The 19494-nt window shown below is 28.2% G+C and overlaps 1 long non-coding RNA gene across 1 annotated transcript; it reads left to right on the top strand.

Annotated features, from left to right (window-relative positions):
* Positions 1-10065: 10065 nt before the first annotated feature.
* On the top strand, positions 10066-18919 carry LOC136969296 (uncharacterized). The gene is made up of 3 exons (XR_010879801.1): positions 10066-10254; positions 18614-18709; positions 18836-18919. It is a non-coding gene; the product is annotated as an uncharacterized lncRNA (long non-coding RNA).
* The last annotated feature ends 575 nt before the right edge of the window (positions 18920-19494 follow it).

Below are 19494 nucleotides of genomic sequence, written 5' to 3'. Positions count from 1 at the left end.
AATTGCATCTAGTCTTTTATAAAACATGTTTATCCGTTCAACATTAGTAGAAGTGAAGATAACTTTAGCGAAAAGGATAGAGAAAAAGTGCCTTTAGTAGAGAATCAAACAAACAAGAAGAGAAGGCCAATTGGGTAAAGTAGTAACCAATATCTTCAACATACGTACGACCGTTCCCAAGAGAATTTCATCTGTGCAGCTAGAACCACTGTTGGATAGAAGTGCGAAATGCGATTAACTCCTCTCAATAGAAAAATACTTAGGAAAAGCTGTCGAGAATTTCGACTTCCAGAATAGAATGTTGACTAACCTAAATCAGAAATTATATAAAAAGTAATTTACGAAAAATTCTGTCAGATAGTTTCTAAGATTTGTTTACATTCATTTCCAAGATTAAATTACTATTTGTATATACCGTTTACTATCAATTAAATTGAAACTTTCGGGAATTTATTTACCTTTCTATCGATTAAAAAATTAATTATAAAAACATGCATTATTAATTATTTTTTTAAAAAAATATTTTAAAACGTTTTTTAATTAGAAAATTATTAATTTCATCATCGTTTATAGATTGTATCTACGGGGATCGAGCTAACAAATTTTCATTGTGTATATTTATCGATGTACCTAAAGATTTTGAATGAAATTTTTGGCAACAAATAGATTTCAAGCAGATAAATTTTCGAGATAATTTATTGTGTCGTACGCAATAAATTGTTTCGTGAAACAAAACGTCAACCTTTAAAACTTTTTTTGAAATTTATTGATTTCACTATAATGGCGGATTGTAAACAAACTAAACGATTTCCTGTAGTCTCCGAGCTTAAGAATCCTAAAAATACTTGTGGTCAAAAGTCGATATAAAGTCCCTCTAAATAATGCCACCCCCGTAAAGTGCCAATTAAAACTTGTAAACGGATCTTCTTCATAAATATTAAGTAGAGAACCCTTCAGTATGTGTGAATTACTAAATGAGATTTTCCATTACAAACGAAATTATTATTAGGGATTGCAAATTTACCCCGGAAAGTGGTGCCCAAACACTGCCCCCGGCCAATTCCATCCCGCAGCCATTTTGACACGTCACTTATAAATGATAGAGATAGACTTACTTTAGTATACCTGGAATATACAAAATATTTGTGGCTCGTTTAAGACTGTAGAATTAATGAGATAAGGCAACACTACGCATGAAATCTGCCAAGGATAGGTGCCTCTCGGAGGACTTTCTATGAGAAACTAGTCCTTCTTTAGGTGTCAGACGTGTGGAGAAAGCAGAAAACTCCACGATGATAGCCCATTAGTGGGCGCGAACCCGCAACCAACTACCAGTGTTTAGTGGTTTTATCCATTCGTCCACAAGTGGACATGGCCCGACTACCTTCGACTTATACGCAATCTGCCTTGCCAATCGAAAAGTTTGGGCACTATTAATTTAAATAGAAACATTTGACGCTTCTTTGTCTTTAATATATAAAACTAGATATATGTATATATGAATGTGTATGCATATAAATATTTGGCTTCAGAAAATTATTATATGTCTACCTATTTTTATCGAATTTACCAGTAAAAATATCAAATTATCGGTGAATTTACTAATGCGCTTTTCAACCGGTAAACCGGTCAAACGGTTTAGCGGTTGAGTTTGTATACAATTCTTATTCTTTGAGATATTTTCAATTTAGCGCCACACTCGATTTAGCGCCGATTTCAGAGGAAAACTGATGATGTCACTAAATCGAAGTTTGGCTGTTTGTTTATTCAATGTTATTTATAAATATATAGAATATTCAAAAGGATCTGATTTAAGCGTGTTAATATACAAGAGTCTTTCGAGGATAACACTTAATAAATTTATTATTATTTTTGCACTTGAAAGAACTTTCGAGGCCTCTCACAACACAAGACTGTTGTAGGGATTAAATATGTAAGACCCTGAAAGAGGTTCGAATTAGAGCCATTTGGTGTTTTAATTTAAAACTGTATAAATATATTTAAAAAATTCTATTGACATATTTCTAAACCAGTTACATAACTAATTATTTATCAAAATATAACGAACTTTTACTAAAACTATATCAATTATTTCTTTGTAATCTTTTAATAATGAATTAGAATTACAGCAATGCTTGTTGCTGTAAACATATAGTAGGCCCTTTTCCTCTACTAAATAATGATATATGTAATGAGCAATTATTTATTGTGACGTCACAATGTCGGGCTGCAATTTTAATCATATTTTTAATTCATGTAATTTAAAATATGTTCTCCACCTCAAATCAGTAGGCGTTACTAGTCCCCTGTATATCATACTTCTCCTGTTAGCAAAAGAGTGGTGACAGTCATCTATCTAACTCCTTTCAAGGGAAAGTTTTTGAATTAAAATAAAGTCACTTTATTTTAAGCACTTTCATGCATAATTAATCGGGGCCTCCTGCTCTTAAGCTTTCCGTATCTGGTCTCGATTTTCATCAATTTCCTTTCTCTAGATTAAGAAAGGACAGACTGAAGGAGTTTATAAGTCTACAATTTTTTTTCAAACTGCAGCCCAAAAATGTGAAGCCCTAAGAAATAGACTCGTACTGCGAGGCCCTAAGGCGTAGCATGTTTAGCTTACGTACAAATCCGGCGCTGATTACAGCTTAGTTGAAGAAGAATACTCTTGTAAATATTTTAAATGTTTATTTATTTTTCATTGACTTTCAAGTACTATAAATTACAGATTTAAAGCTGAAAGAGCAACTAATATAAAGCCTTTCTTTCCCAAGAGGACATAAATGTAATTAATTAAGTAGAAAGGGATATCCCTTCAGCATTTTCGTTGCTAAATCTTAGATAAAACATTTTAAATGGAAATTAAATTTTGAAAACTTTTAAAATTCCCGAAAAGATTCTAATTAATCAAAGACTTAGAATAACATTTAAATTTAATGATTGCACATAATTATAAATTGCAAACATTCGTTTTCATTTGCAAATTACCAATATATAAACAAAATTACCGCAATCGAACGAGATAATAAAATTTAGTGTATATTCGGTGTGTATATATACACATACCTATTTGTAAATTTGCAATTCATATATCACAAGATGGTAAATGTAAAATTAGGTAAATTGTTCCAGGATTACTGTTTATCGTATTAAAATTGAAATCAAGCATCCGATCGTCTAAAGTGAATTACAATTGTCTTGGTATAGAACATCACACGGTATTCATTTACTAAAAGAATCATTTTTAAAATATTGTTAAGAAAATAATCGATTATAAAATATAAAATAAATTTTTAACAAGAAATACACAATTGAAAAGATCTTTGTTTGTTAGAAAGAATAAATTTCTAGAAATAAAAAGTCGAAATAGTAAAAATTAAAAAAAAAGCAAAGTTTTGAATAGCGACAAATTGGAAGCTTGGGGCAACACTCATTAAAATCTCTCGTAGAGAACCACACGTGCATCCCTGATAAAGAAGAAGAGGGAAAAAAAGATATCTAGAACAACCCACACCTTAATTAGATATATTTGAAATGAATATTTTGTTCTTGACTGGGTTGCTATTGCCCGAGAGGAGATAAAGCTTTAACGATATTTTAACACATTGTTAATTAAACTGAGATAACTGGTCAACTTTTCTCATCCCCTCTTGTGCAAGCGTGCCGGAAATTATCGTGTCCTATCCTATTGTTTCTATCCTTCTGCCAAGAGGAAAAGAATCGTTTCGTCTGATTTTTTAACGAAAACATCCTTCGATAAAGGTAATTACCAGTATTTTCATTACCATTTTTTAAATATTATTATTAATTTTTAAGTTAATCTAATTTAATGAAGTCAAATTTTGCTGGTCGTTTAATTTTATCGTTAATATAAATTGTTAATCCTGCCTGTCAGGAGTAGACGTTCGAGATTTTATACCTATAGCATTTCTAATTTATGAATTTGTTCAGCTATCGATTTATATGTTTATATTCACGTTGGGATTAGAAATATGTAACGAAGTCGTTATCTACAGTTAAGAGTCGTTACACCGTTAAATTTTCGTTTTTAAAATTAACATTTAACCAATCGGCGTTGAAATACACATTTTTTCTTTGCGCTAATTCGTCAATTTGAATTTTAAATTATTTATTCTTAAAATTATGTGCGATTTATTTTTAATGGATGAAAATGTATTTAAAATTTATTTTTGTTAAATATATAATTGTATAAAAAATTAATCTTTTTAGAAAATTCTTAAATATTGTTTATAAAAATAAGATCCGAGTAAAGCTGCGTAATTGTGATAGAGTTTTCCAAAGAGAAAGACTTCTGAAGCACATCCCATATTTTATTTAGGTTTCTTTTCTCTCTCATATTCATAGTATTTTCTTCTCTCGTATGGTAGTGTATGGTTATTATCCCACATTATTCATAGATGCGCATTTCTGTCTCATTCTCTTGTATCTGCTAAACTCAACCTTCCTTCTCATACATTAACCAAGGAATTGCATTTGTACATAGCTATTTTGGTAGCTTTATCCAGAACTTTCGGGGTAAATAGTTTGTTATACATCAAAAATATTTACTAAGAATAAACAACAAAATTTATTTTTGCATATTAATAACTTGTTTACGCGGTAGAATAATCAACAACTGAACTTTTTAGCTCAAAAAAATTAAGATGTATGCAGTTGTAAATATTAAAATAAATCAAATCCGAGTGGATAATAATAGTTTAGCTTTTTTCATGATATGATAAATGGCTCAAAAGTTATAAAAAAAGTATTTTTAAGTGTAAAAATGCTATTTTTTATGTGTGAGTTCATAAATCGTGCAAGCAGGTTTTTCTGTTTATAAATGTTTAAGTGAGAAGATAGATTTTACTTTTATGAAAATTCATAACGTATTAAAAGTTTAAAATTAATTTTAGAATGTAAATGCCAGCTAGATTTGATAGAAAATTCTTTTTTTAAGAAAGATGAAGGAAGATCACGATCTACTTACTCATGCACGAATATTGTTCTGACTTGGCTATTTTGCACATCTTAGCCTTTAAATGATGCACATTAAATGATTCATAATCATTAATTTTTGCTAATTTTCCACTTTTCTATTATTCAGTCTTTCTTATCAACGGAAAAAATACATAAAATATATAAATTGTAACATCATAACTTGCATAAATTACCATTTTAATTGCGTTCGCTCATCTGTATACAATTTTCTGGGTAATTTAACCGTTGTGTCATTAGACAAAGTCTCATCGCATAGTTTTAATGTTATAGTTGTGGCATTTTTCTTATACCTGTTTTACTAAGTTACGAAAAATTCGATAGCATGTTGCAAATTTAAAGATGTTTACCGAATAAAATAACATTAACTTCACACTACAACAGAGTGATTTGTAGTTGTTGTAATTCGATGAAAGAAATCGAATTAACCGAGTAATTCGCCTGTAGAACTTAAATTACAGCTTTTTACAAGCTTATATTATAAAATTTACAAGTTATACAAGTGAATAAAAGTGTTAAGAGTAAAAGTTCATCAAGTCGCGCTTCTCGAAAGGATTTTATATCTGTTTATGCGATTTGAGTCGTGCAGGGATTATGATGTAAATCCTTTCACTTCTGGCCCAATTATACAATGCCATATTTTTTAATGGTTATGACAAAATTTTAATCTACAGGTGGACTTTAGCCAAGAATCGATTACGAGATTCATACAATTAACGCTCCTCTTGCTTGGAATTGAGGATATTCGTGACGTTAAGGTTAATGAGTCATAATAGCTGGACGTTTCCGTAATATATGACATAGTTACCTGAATTAGATTAAGTCATAATCGTTACTATGACACCTTTATTAAGGAGGATGTAGTTATGTAAAATCATTACTTAATCACACTAAAATTCGAATTGTGGAGAAGAAAATTATAAAGTGGAATAATTTGTGGTTTAAAATGTCGTAAATTATAAAGATATCGAATGATAAAATTTCAGAATTTTAATACGAGGTGGTTAAGATAATGTACGAAATGTTGTTACAAATGGCAAATTTTATCTAAAATAATTCGTCCTCAAATACATAAAATATACAGTAAAACCTCTGCTTTGCGACCACCAATGGTTCCGAGGGGTGGTCGCTTTGGAAGGGTTTTTCATTGAATCAAATAATACACCATACTTTAATGATACGATATTTATTTTAATTTTTTATCATTATAAATAAGAAAAATCATAAGAGTTTCTTTTGTGCAATGTGACTTAGTATCTATTCTAGGCAAAAGCGGTCTTTTCTGAGGAGGATGGCTTGGGAGGAGTGGTCTTATAGGTAGGTTTCACTGTATTTCTACGAAAACGAGTTAGGAAACATTCGATTTAGTTCTGTGATGCTTGATATCAAGCGAGAGTTATATAGCCGACCTCAATTACGTTCATTATAGGATTAGTACTGGGTTGCAATCACTCAATATTGAGTAACAACACTAATGTTAATATCTGAAGCGAACCTTCACCAGGAATGAAAGATGGTGAATGAAGTTACGATCCAAACTATCCATAAAAAGTCTAATCGAATTCGAATACGCATCCCTCACGTCAATAAGATGACATGTTACTAGAAAGTCATCTGTCTGACGATGTAAATGCAGATGAAATTCGGTTACGTGACGTAATTATAAATGAAAAATTGAAATATGAGTGTAGAATATGATCGTATTCTCCATTTTCAGTGTAAGGGATGAAGCAGTATGTAAAATTACGACTAAGTTTTAAATAGTCTGCACGATTATTTTAAAATTTAAACATATAAAACTCATAATTTTAATTTTTTTCCCTCTAAAATTGGATTTATTTAGTTTCTATATTATGTAAAGGTCAGTAAATATACAGTACAGTAAAACCTGAGTAAACCGAAATCGCACTGTACCGGTTTTGGAAGGTTTCCATTTTACTCGGGTTCCGTCTTAGACAGGTTTTATTGTACATGGTTATATGAGTTTATTTATTTATTTATTAAAAATTCAAGAATATATTTTGATGGAGAAAGTTATGATAATTCTGTAATTAATCTTATAATTATTTAATAAATATACAAATTTGATTAAATCTTATAAACACTAAAATCGATTATAATATAGTTTATTATATAAATTCTTGAAGGATTTATATTCTATAACATTGTAGAATTAATTCAAAAGATGAAAGTAATCCTGCTAGATCTATATTATAATTATATAATTCAGTAAGCACAGTCTAAAATAAAACTACAAAAATAGTAGAAATAAATGATAACGTTCACAGTTTAAACGTATAAAGAAAATGGTGTTTGTACATAGATTTATCAATAAGAATCTCTTCTATAGATCATTTATTATATAGAGTTTCGATTGCGCAAATATATATCCAAACATCAGAAACAGTGAAGAATGGCGAGAGGTAAATAGGGGTAAATGATAGGGGTAAATAGTTTTTGTGCTGAAGGAAAAAACAAATATTAATAAAGACATAAGTGTATCTGAAAAGGAATCGCACTATCATTTGATCTTTGGTCCAAAGGGACCAGCAATTGTGTTCCTTTGCCATTCATCATTTAGTGGTGATCCTTAGTCTCCAGAATAAGATCCGCTCGCTATATCACTAGAACTTTGGTACGGTCCATAAATTTTATTTCTCTTTTGTCTTTTCTAGCACACAAGACCTATGGAATTCCACGGTTATTAAGTTCTCTCCACAAAAGAAAAAAAAATCGATGGGATAGATCGAGTGATCTCACACTACTAAAGGCAAAGTTTAAATATGAATATCAATGTATTATTCGTGTGTAGTTGACGAGAAGCTTTGGATTTTTATTTTTAATTTACTTTCTTAATAAGATCTCGATAGAAAAATAGAAGAAGTACTCCAGAGAATAGCACTTAATCGATTTTCTTATAGCTTATGTAAAGATAATTAAAAAGAAAGAAGTTTTGTTGTACTGTTTCAAAATTTAAAGGTTACAATTGAGAAACTGATTAAGTGTATATACTTCGAGTGCGCTTATTTTGCGGGACTCACTTGTTAAAAAAAAGGAACTTTTTTCGTTATTTTATTGTTTTTCCCCCCTCTTATTGATCTATTTGGTATATAAAAAAGGGGGAATCGCCTTATTATCTCGAACAATGTAGTTACCACAAAATGGCGGTTGTAAACAGCTAAAAAAATGAAGAAATTCTCTTTCATTCCACCAAATCTATTAATGTTTTTCTGTAAAATTTATGAAAATGGCGTTATGCTGTCCAGAAAAGGTCGTCGTGTCGCGTTTGATTCACTTAGAAAGAATAAGGAGGAAAAAAAAAATCAAATTTAAAATGGCAGATTGGGGTGTTTTTTTATTGTTCATCTGGGACATAATGGTAGAAGTACCATAAACTTGCATTTTAACGATTGCTATAACTGTCCACATAACACTTAAGGTGATTGGTGGCAATGATTCCAAGAGTTGACTATTTTCAGTTTGTTATTTATTTAAATATCCATAATAAATTTGGGCTTTTATGTATCAAAAGGATTTTTCTAGTCGAAAAGAATTGAGGAGAAAAGGGGAAGAAATCTAAAGAAATAAAGAGAATTTTTCCTATTCAAAATATAAAAGTGTTATGATTCTTTCAGATATATTTTGCATTTAAATTTTCTTATTATTTCAAACATTTCTACATTTTTCTTAGAATACGAAAATGCTAAGTTAACAAAAAGTGTAAACGTTATTCATAGAAAATTTTAAGCATTATCCATTCACGTCTGGAAATAATAATAATAATAATAATATAAAAATAAATCTTTCAAAAATCTTTATTTAAATACACAGTAAAACCCGTGTAAACCGTACCGAATACAGTAAAACCAGTCTAAAACGGAAACCTGCCTAAACGGGAAAAAAATACAATAAAACCTGTGTAAACCGGACGGAATATTTTTTCCGTTTTGGACAGGTTTTACTGTATATTTTTCTTGTTGTTTGATGTTCCGCACTTCATCACCTCGCACTCACATGACATTATTCTACCTGATTTTTTTTCTTTTTTTTCACAATTGCAGATAACTAAGCCCAGCTTATCTATGAATTCCTCTTAATGCACTGCTTTATCTGGATTTCTAAGCTTGTTGTTGGCTTGATGAGTTACTATAACAAAGGCAACTATCATAATAGAAACGAAATTTTAATTAAAAAAAAACATATATTTTTAAAAAGAAATTCTTTCTGAATAGAATTGTATTTTTTCATTAAAGATCCAGTGAAGTTTTAATTTATAAAGAATTGTTTCTTATATTTTTCTCTAAAAAGATACATTTTTTATTCATTTTTTTGATATAAACTTAGGCGGTATTTCTTTTAATTTTTAATAAAACAATTCAAATAACTAAATACAGTAAAACCTGTTCAAAACGGAACCTGAGTAAAACGGAAAAATCTTCGAAACGGGGCGATTCCGGTTTACACAGGTTTTATTTATATAGTTTTTTTTTAACTCGTTCGGAAGATTTAGGCAGGTTTTCGTTTTATTCGGGTTCCGTTTTGGACAGGTTTTACTGTAATGAATATTAATATAAAAAATTATAAATTAATAAATCATAAATATATAATTTTTAAGTAAAATTTAAAAATATATATATACAGTATATATATATATTTTAAAAGTACTTTCCAAAGTCTGTAGAGGGGAAAAAATTATATTTTAAATTATTACAGAATAAAATGTTTCGATAAAAAATAAATAAATATGTAAATTTAAGCGATGTAAATATAAAATGTTCAAATTCCTCTTTATATAAAATGCTTTTATAGTATATAAAAATATTACAATTTTCTTTTATAGAGAAATTTTCGGTTTGTGACAAAATTTCATCAAACATTCACAAGAGAAGGGAATGTAAAAAAAAAAAAAAAAAAATTCTTTTTAGTAGCATAAAATATTTAAATTAAATTTCATTCGGTTTGTACAAGGCAAAACAAAAATGCATAAAAGTTAAGAATAATTCGAGAAAGGATAAAAGGAAAAAGGACATTCCTTGGAGTGGAAATGCTTCTAAATGATAGTTAAAAACTTTTATTTCTCGCTAGAGTATAAAGAAAAACATCCCAAGACAAGGAGAGTCTTTTCCAGAGCAGTTCATCTGTCAGATCCAGAAACAAAAAGTGAAGTTTAAAAAAAAAAAATCTTGCCAAATTTCCTTGCACCACCCATAAAACCACTGTAATTGGCCGACATCTGCAGCCGTGAAGATTGAACAAAAAGTAATGTTCTTCGTAATGATTCTTTTTCAACGTTTTAAAATCTTATCCGGTCTATCATTATCTTTCTTTCTACTTCTTTCTATATATATAATCTATATACATGTAGGTTATATAAAATTTCTCAATTTATCTTCGCTTATTGACTAATGTGTTATTAGTCAATAAGCGAAGATAACACTTTACCATTAAAACAAAAATTAATCAATTATTTCTATTTAAAAATTCCTTTGATTCTTTTCTTTTGATCCTTGATAAGTGAAGTTAAAATTTCTCAATTTATCTTCACTTATTAAGGATCAAAAGGAAATAATTAAACAATTAGTTTTATTTAAAAGCCTTTTTGATTCTTCGATTCGTAACTGCAATTTCTTCCCTGATTCCCGTGCTGTATCTACATTTTCCTGATTTTATCTCCATGATTTATTTCCAAGTTCTAACCTACACCTAACCTCACCTAGCTTACATTCTGCCAATTATTTCTGATTTACAGGATAAAAATTAAGGGAAAAAATGCAGATGTAAGTGAAGAATATTTGAGAGAATATCGTGAATTTTTCTTGTAAGAGGGGAAAATTTTTATTTACGTTTTGTTTCATTCTTATAAATCTTAAATATATTGTAAAGGAGAAGAATTTAAATTATTGCATTTTTATAAAATATCAAACTCGACAGAACTCGTTGGCATTCCTGTGAATTTCTTTTTTAATTCCCGTTCTTTACCTGTATTTTCCTGATTTTTATCTTCTTGATTTATTTCCAAGTTCTATCTCGCATCTAACCTTTCCTGAGTTACATCTGTGCCATTTATTTTTGATTTACAGGATAAATTACAAAGAAACGAGTCAGAAAATCGCGAATGTAAGTTAAGAATATACGAAATAATCTAAAATATTAGAAATATATCTATAAAAAGGGGAAGAAAAGATTATTTTTCTTGAACAAATCGTACATTAAAGTGTAAGGAAGGACTCTGAATTGTTATAAAAGATCGAATTCGACGTATGAGAATTACATTTTACTTAATTCTACAAATGTAGAGAATTAAATTCTAGAGAATTTTAGAATTTAAAGTCATCCTTGGTTATATTTAATTCCTACTTTACATTGTATTCAAACATGCAAAGGAAATTCATTAATTTATATTTTAATCTTGACAGAAATTAATCAACGTATGAAGTGGCACTCTTCAACTCTTCACAAATACACTTTTAATTTTGAGATTCTGTAAAAGTTTAAATTGCAAACAAATCGAAGACGAAAAATTCTGTCAAATCAGTCAATGCCACATGTAATTTTTCCCCCTTTTCCCTTTTCCTTTTCATAAATTTCCAGAATCAGCAGAAAGGAAACACTCATAGAAACATCCAAGAATAACGTTAGTATATACAAGAGAAAAGAGAGAGGGGGGGAGGAAATTAAAATTAAATAAAATTCTTTATATAAAGAAGAATATACATAAATTTATGAAAAATTATTTGACTTTTTTTTTGTTATTTTAAAAAATTCGACAAAAAATTGACATATTAAATAAGAGGATGAAAAAGCAAGATAATCGATCTGGTATGCATCATTTATAAAGAATGCAACTCGAATGTCAGTTTGTCAGGAAGGGAGATATGTATATTAAATTTGTTTTATACAAGAATCAACATGTTGATTTATTATTTTTTTTATTAAAATATCTTACTTTCTGTGATATATATTTATTATTTTAACACGTTCACTTAGCCTAGAATTAGAGAGAAGAAGAAAAGTTTGTAGTAGTAAGAGCAGTTGCGGTTGTTTCATTTGTTATTCCGGCCAAAATTTCTGCTTCTTTTTATTTCTCAAATGAAGATAACTTAATTAAAATCTGTTTTAATTATAAAAACAAATGGTTAAATAAATAATCTTTTAAATATTTAATTAATTTTCGGCCAACGATGATTTAATTTTTCTATTAAGAGTACGGATATGTAAACATTTTCATCTGCGAATTCCCTGAAGGATTTTAACATAGAAAGAAGCGTTATAAGTGATTTGTATCGAAGAAGAAGAAGAAGAAAGAAGATAAAGTTGCAATTTTAGAAAAATCCCCATTAATTTATAAGAAATTTGTTGTAATTTTTGCAAAAAAAACACGATTTTTTCGAGTTTTCGTGAAGAAAAACAAGCAAAAAATTAGCCATTTATAAAATGTAAATTTTCTAGTTTTTTTTACTAATATTTTTGTTTTAAAAAATAAATTTTTTTATCTATAAAAATGCTTGAATTGATTAGAATAAATATATTTAAAAAAATTTTAATATTATATAAAAGAAAAACGCCGCTATACTAAATATTTTCTCCATAAAAGTAAATTAAATATGTAAAATAAATAACGAATTTTAAAATTTTCTTTCCTTTATTTTATTGAGTTACGATAATTTAAATAAATATTTTTAAAGTTTTTTTTTTATATATTTATTTCGTCGTAATTTTAATTATGTTTAAAAATGGAAGGTAAAATTTTATTTTTTTAAATTGTAAATCCAATATTTTAAGAGGAAAAAATTATTTGAAAGATGTTTAAAATAATAAGAAGTTTAAAAAATATATAAAAGAAATATTATTTAGTTTTAATTGTTATTTAACTTTATTAATTATTTATTTCTTAATTAGTTATATAATACAGTCGAACCTCCAATAAGGGCCACCACCTCTAAATAGCGGCCATTTTTTTTTTGGTTTCGAGAATGTTTCTTTTTGAAATGCGTACTGAAGAACCTGCAAACGACGGACACCTCTCAACAACGGCCACCCCTAAACAGGAGGAGGCTTTTTTCAGAATTTTTTAAAACAGAATTGCATACAAAATAACCTCCGAACAACGGCCATTCTTTTATATTCCCGTTACTAGCCTTCTTTTACAAGTTTGACTATATTTTAAGGAAAAAAAATTAAACATTTTAATTTAAAATTAAAAAAAAATGCCGAATTCTAAAATATAATAATTAAAAAATATTTTAAAAAGAAAGAATGAGAGATTTTTAAGACTATGAAACAAATAGAGAAAAATAACCTGTACAAAGTGGAAACCTCCTTAAACGGAAAAACGTTCGATATGGTACGATTTATACAGCAAAACCTGTTGAAAACGGAACCTTAATAAAACGGAAATTTACATAAAATGGAAGAATTCTATGGAACACAGCGATATACTGTGTTAAAAAAACGGAAACCTGCCAAACCAGAAAAAATATTCGGTACCGTGAGTGTCCGGTTTACACAGGTTTTACTGTATTTATAATTTTGAACTTTTATAAATGTCAGGTGAAAGTTAAAATGAATATATTCAACGTTCATTTTTACAAGTGCAAGAGTTTTATAAAAGTTAGGAAAGAAGGCAATCAATTCCAGAAATTTCTAGTTTAAAAAGTATTCGGGGACATTTAAAAGCGTAGAAAAATTTTAATTGTCTTAAAGAATTTAAACAGGTTTTAAAAGTGTGCAATTTATAAAATTTTTCCAGGGGTAATTGTGGCGCTATAGTCGTCGATCAAGGTGCTTGAAATGTAGAAGATGACGCTTCCTAAATACTTTTCTTGGACTTTTAATCGCAAAAATTTATGGCTCATCATCTACAAAGGATGTGGTACGTAACGGAAGTCGTAACCGTAACCAATTGTTCCTATCAAAGATGCTGCAATGTATACAACTTGATGCAATATCGTGTCGATCCTTAACGACTCGCAATTATCTAGCATTATCAATGACATACTTATTTGATACATTATAATAAAAAGAAGAATAACACGATAAATATAACCATTAAAACTTATCGTCGATGCGTAAAGATGATGAAGAAGAGCTTTAAATTATACAACTTTGTTTATGGTTTTAAAGTAAATTTACGGTTTTAAAATATTTATTAAAGCTTAAACTTGATAAATTTTAGAAAAATACTTTTAAATTTATTAATTTATAAGTAAATTTACTCGATTTTTACAGGTCAATTAACTAAATTTAAAGATGTTCATCCTTACTTATCCGCATCTGTATATTATTATTACAGGCTTATTGTGTTTAGAAAAGATTTAAAATACTTTTTAAAATATATATTAAAGCTTAAACTTGATAAATTTTAGGAAAATACTTTTAAATTTATTAATTTATAAGTAAATTTTCTCCATTTTTAAAGGTTAATTAACCAAACTTAAAACGTTAATCTTTACGTATCCGCGTGTTTATATCATTAATACACATTTACTCTGTTTTATGTAATTAAAGAGGTTTAAAATACTTTTTAATTAATTGTGTAAATCAATTTATAATGTATAATTTTTAAAAAAAATTCGTCGCCTTGTTGAACTTAATAAGAAGATAATTAATTTTGTTTATAGTATAAAAATAATTAAAAATCTCTTCTTTAAGCTGAGAAAACGTGGAAAAAACTATAATAATAATACGATCAAATTATACATGAAGTGTCGATAAGTTATAAGAAACGTTCAAATTAATTGGAAGTTTAATTAATATCATCTAAGCATCTAATTAACAGAACGAGTCGAGATCTTAGTTGGAATTTGTGTTATCGTCAAAAGGAAAAAAATATACTTTCAATTTATTTTTCTTCTTATTTTTTTAATGGTTTCTATCTGTTTTCTTGGTTTAATTCTTTAAATATTCTACTCACAGGTTATGAATTATTTAGCCTTCTAATGATTAACATAATGTATTTTTAATGGCACTCTTAATGTGGTTGTCGATAGAAAATCTTAATTATTCGAAGATATTTTTGCATATTGTTTTCGTTAAATGTTTATATTAAAGAAGAAATAAATCAGATATATTAGATCTTTCAAAGAATCGATTTGTTTTATGATTAAATATATATATATAGTTTTTTTTTCTTTACAATTTTCACAAATATGAGAGATTAAAGTTTCCATCATGAATAAGGATTATAGAATTCCAATGAGAGAAACTTTGAATGGTGTATTTACTTAAGAGAAAGGTTTGGATGTGCTCCGAAATGATTTTTCTTTCTTTTTTTATTTTATTTCTGAACCGTTTTTACTTTAAGGAGCCATAAGGGAAAGGTTCTTAAGTCTAAATCTATATGCATAAACCTATGTACAACCTTAACCTATTGATCTTATCTATAATATATATATATATTTTTCCTTTTGACTATTGTTTCTTTATCTTTCTTTAGTGGGTTTTCTAAAGTTAGAACTCGTAAAAAGAACATTTTTAATCATCCTTAGTTAAAACTATAAACGATAAAAAACCCAAGGAGTCGATACCCTTTTGAAAAAAGAAGGTAAACTTACAATAGAAGTTTTTGGATCAGAGCTGATAAGATTTTTTTATTGCCTTTTTTTATTTTTCTTTTCTAAGATTAACGCTTGCTTCAAACGGATATGAAATACAGTAAATCAAAAATAACGCTCTTAAACTTTAGAACATTATCAAAATATAAATTATCAAATAATTCAATTAAAAGTCATAGACGTTCTCTTGTACTTTTCAAGTGTTTTTTTTTCAGTGATGAATGTATTAACGGTTTAACTTTTTGAATGGATATTTTAAAATTTTTTTAAATGTTATCAATAATAAAAAGTTTGGCAACAAATTCCACAGACCATAAACTCATTTCTGGCAAAAATATTTACTATGTTATCTTAAGTTATGATAGGAGGATGTAGAAGACAAATCACGTTCCGTCACGCAAGAGTTATCTAAAAGTTGGAGAATCTTAAGAAATCACAGGAGATTGATAATGCTGATATAGAAGATGATATTTGAGCCCACGTGTATAATAATTTATTATAGAATAACTTCTAAATCTAAATGATAATTACCTTTAAAGCAGCATCCGGTGAAAAGATGGATATTTTTAGAACAGATGCAAATCTACACAAACTGAATATTTTCAGGAAATTTGCATGAAATTTTCCGGTTATGTTAATCAAAATGATTCAAGAATCCGTAAAACTTCATTGTCTAACAGGAAATTCGAATGGAGTAATTAAATTTTGACCATTTCTCTAGTTTATTCTTTAAAGAAACACGATGATTACTAATGGGGATATCGGTAGAAATTTTATTTTCTCTAAAGTTATCGATGCGAGAAAAGTTAAAAATAATAATAGTATAATAATAATAATAATAATAATAATAATAATAAAAGAAAGGAGTAAAGTAAAAAAAAAAGGTGCACTCGATATCAAAAGTTACATTTGACATCGGGAACAACAACAGAAACAGGACATCGAAGAATCTTCCGCTTGTTAAAGTTGACAAAATGACAGAGAAAAGAAAAGATCGTTACTAGAATGAAGAAGACAGAAAGAAAAGAAAAGAAGAAAAATTCTAGAAAGGAAGGAAAATGCAGTTTCTTAATAATAGTTGTATTTATAGAACAAGCATAACAAATTTCAAAGTGGTCAACTTTCATTAAAATCTTCTTAATAAAACTAGAAACAAAGCAAATTTACATAAATTTTAAACTTTATCTTAAATGGTTAACAAGATAAAGAGTAATTATGGTGCTTCCTCTTTCTCACTCGATAGTAAAGAGAGTTCGAAGGGGATGGCTCTTCCTGATAAACAATTTTCTTCGTTTACTTCAAATGAGACTTAACAGGATACTCAACATCAACAAGCAACTTAATAGAGATCTTCAAGGAAAAGAAAAAAAAAATATTACTTACAATTGAAGACAAGAGCCGTTAGATACAATCTGAGAGCATTTGTATTCCTTGCAGAAGTTCTAAGAAGAATTCACGAATTACCCTCATGTTTTTATCTCTTTTAACTTGCAAGAGTTTGGAATTTGCATGTGTGCAATGTAATTACCCCTTTGTTCTTTTGTTAGCTGTGGATGTATATCATTTTTCTTCGGATGAGTGCAGATGAAGGGGCAAGCACGTTCGTCCCCCCTTCATCAATCTATAACGTTAGGGTTTATTCAGGAAAACTTCGAGTCTGTAATGGCTGTCATAGGCATATGCACAACAGAAACTGGCTAACAATAAATTAGCTAGCTGTTATGCTTTACAGATACATAATATTGTGATAATTAGGAACGAGTGAGTTGTGATCATTCTTGTTAAGCACGTGTATTTGACATCTACAAACTTATCAAATTATAAGCTTAACTACTCTTAATAGTTAGTAAATTGCTTCTTTTGTTGTATAATAAAATTTTATAGGAAATATTAAAATTATCGAATGTTTAAAACTGGAGATTTTTACATAAATATTTATTGCTTTGCTTGAATAATAAAAGATTGTTTAAGAAAATTAACTTACTTGTTTATAGCTGTGTGTAAGCTTATTTAGAGATTTATCACGTCTTTACTAATTAGGCAAATCTTGGTGAAAAATGAATAGTTAATGTTGTTCGTTGAACTGTATAGTGGAATTATCTTGTTGATGACATTGTTAATATATTGCTTAGACATTATTATCTTCCACGAATAATTTTAATAACTGCTTAATGAAGAAGTATCACTTTTGTTTCTTTGTTTTCTTGTAACACACTTCTTCTGTCAGTTTAATATTTATCACTCGGTTAATAATAAGTTTTCACTTTATATAACTTACAATTGAACTAACTTTCTGTGAAAAATAAGCAAAGATGAGTAATACTTATTCTACTTTTGATTAAATGTGTGCTTCTTTCGTGGTTTTAATTACATTTTTGACTGCTTCTTTCTACTAAATTATATTTCTAGTGATGTTTCTAAATTCTGAATAATCAAAAATCGATTAAACATAAATCAATAAATAAATTATTACAGTCAAAATCTATCTCTCTGCAGCAAAATCTGAGACAAAATCCTCTGGTAATTTCGAGATATCCAGATATCGATCCATTAGCAGAACGTGAGATCCCATCACCTTTCATACCATCGACAAACAAATCAAAAACGATAATAAAATCATTCATAAATCTTTTATTTTAATCATTAATATTATCAAAACTTGATTACCTAAACGTAAATCCTCATAATAAATTGGTAAAAGTTTAATAAGAAATGCAACACAACACTCCACATAAATTTCCTCTTCTTTTCTTTCATTAAAAATTATTTATTTAAAAAATAATAATAAAAAACGAAACGGTTTAAGAAAATGCTTTCATTCAGTAAATTTAATTAATTATTTTTATGGATTTATCTGTAAAAAAATCTTACTTACTAATCATTTTTTGGAGAGATACTCTTTCATCTTTCGTGTCTGCGGTTTAATAATTTATAACTCTACTCGAATTTTTAAGCATTTATTAAACATTCTGCGAGGAATATCATTAGTATTTAAAGCAATATTCCGATCTTCAGATAGAATTCCACAATTTTTTCCCCTATATTTTTATATATTTTTTTTTTAGTATCCAAGAGAACAATGACCGGTTATGATACAGATGAAAAATTGCTTCCTAGCAAGAGATAGGGAAGAGAGGAGACAAAAGTGAAGAGATGAAAATGTAAATGAACTTGTACTGCGTTAGAAATTTGCTGTTTTGAAGAATTACATGTGCTATTAATTACATTTAAACACGATTTGCTAATGTCTTTTTTAATTTTTTTTTTAAACTCCGATTTTACTATAGAACGATTGAACTGATAGAAGCGATTTTGAAGCATGAAAAGAACTGTCAACTGGCGAATAATTGTATTAATTTATTAGTTTTGACACGCCAGAAAACTAAGATAGATGAGTTGAAAATTTTATAATATATTTTAAAAAGTTTCTTTTTTTTTCTTATTCAAACTTCGGAATGATAAACTGAAAACAATATTATTAATGATTGTTTTCGTTTGAATAATATCTTTATTTATTTACAGAGAATTAAAATATATTAACGAAACTATTTGTAGAATGTCTTTGTAAGTGTATTTAAATAACTGATTTTTAAAGTAATCAAATGAGAAAATAAACAGCACTTGATGTATAAATCTTATATCGAAACATATTTCCTTCTAATAAAAAATTAAAATATGCTTGGTTTCTGTAGGAACCGTACCCATTAGTAGTCGAGTGGATACATCAGTTGGTCGTGGATTCGCACCTGACCAACGTGGTGCCCACGCGGAGCTTTCAGGGTTTTCGTCACGCGCGTAACACCTAAATAGGAACCAGTTTCCCCATAGAGAGTCCTCCCGAGAAGCATTTACCCTTGGTAGATGCGTATGTTACGTTGCCTCATTTTATGAAGCCAAACCAAACTAAATCTGAAGGAATCGAACCCAAGTCTTGATATATATATAG

Source organism: Centruroides vittatus, unplaced genomic scaffold (genome assembly GCF_030686945.1).
Source record: "Centruroides vittatus isolate TY-2023 unplaced genomic scaffold, ASM3068694v2 contig_1776, whole genome shotgun sequence".
Lineage (NCBI taxonomy): Eukaryota > Metazoa > Arthropoda > Arachnida > Scorpiones > Buthidae > Centruroides > Centruroides vittatus.
Note: the sequence above shows the minus strand (reverse complement) of the source record. Positions and strands in the feature narration are given on the sequence as shown.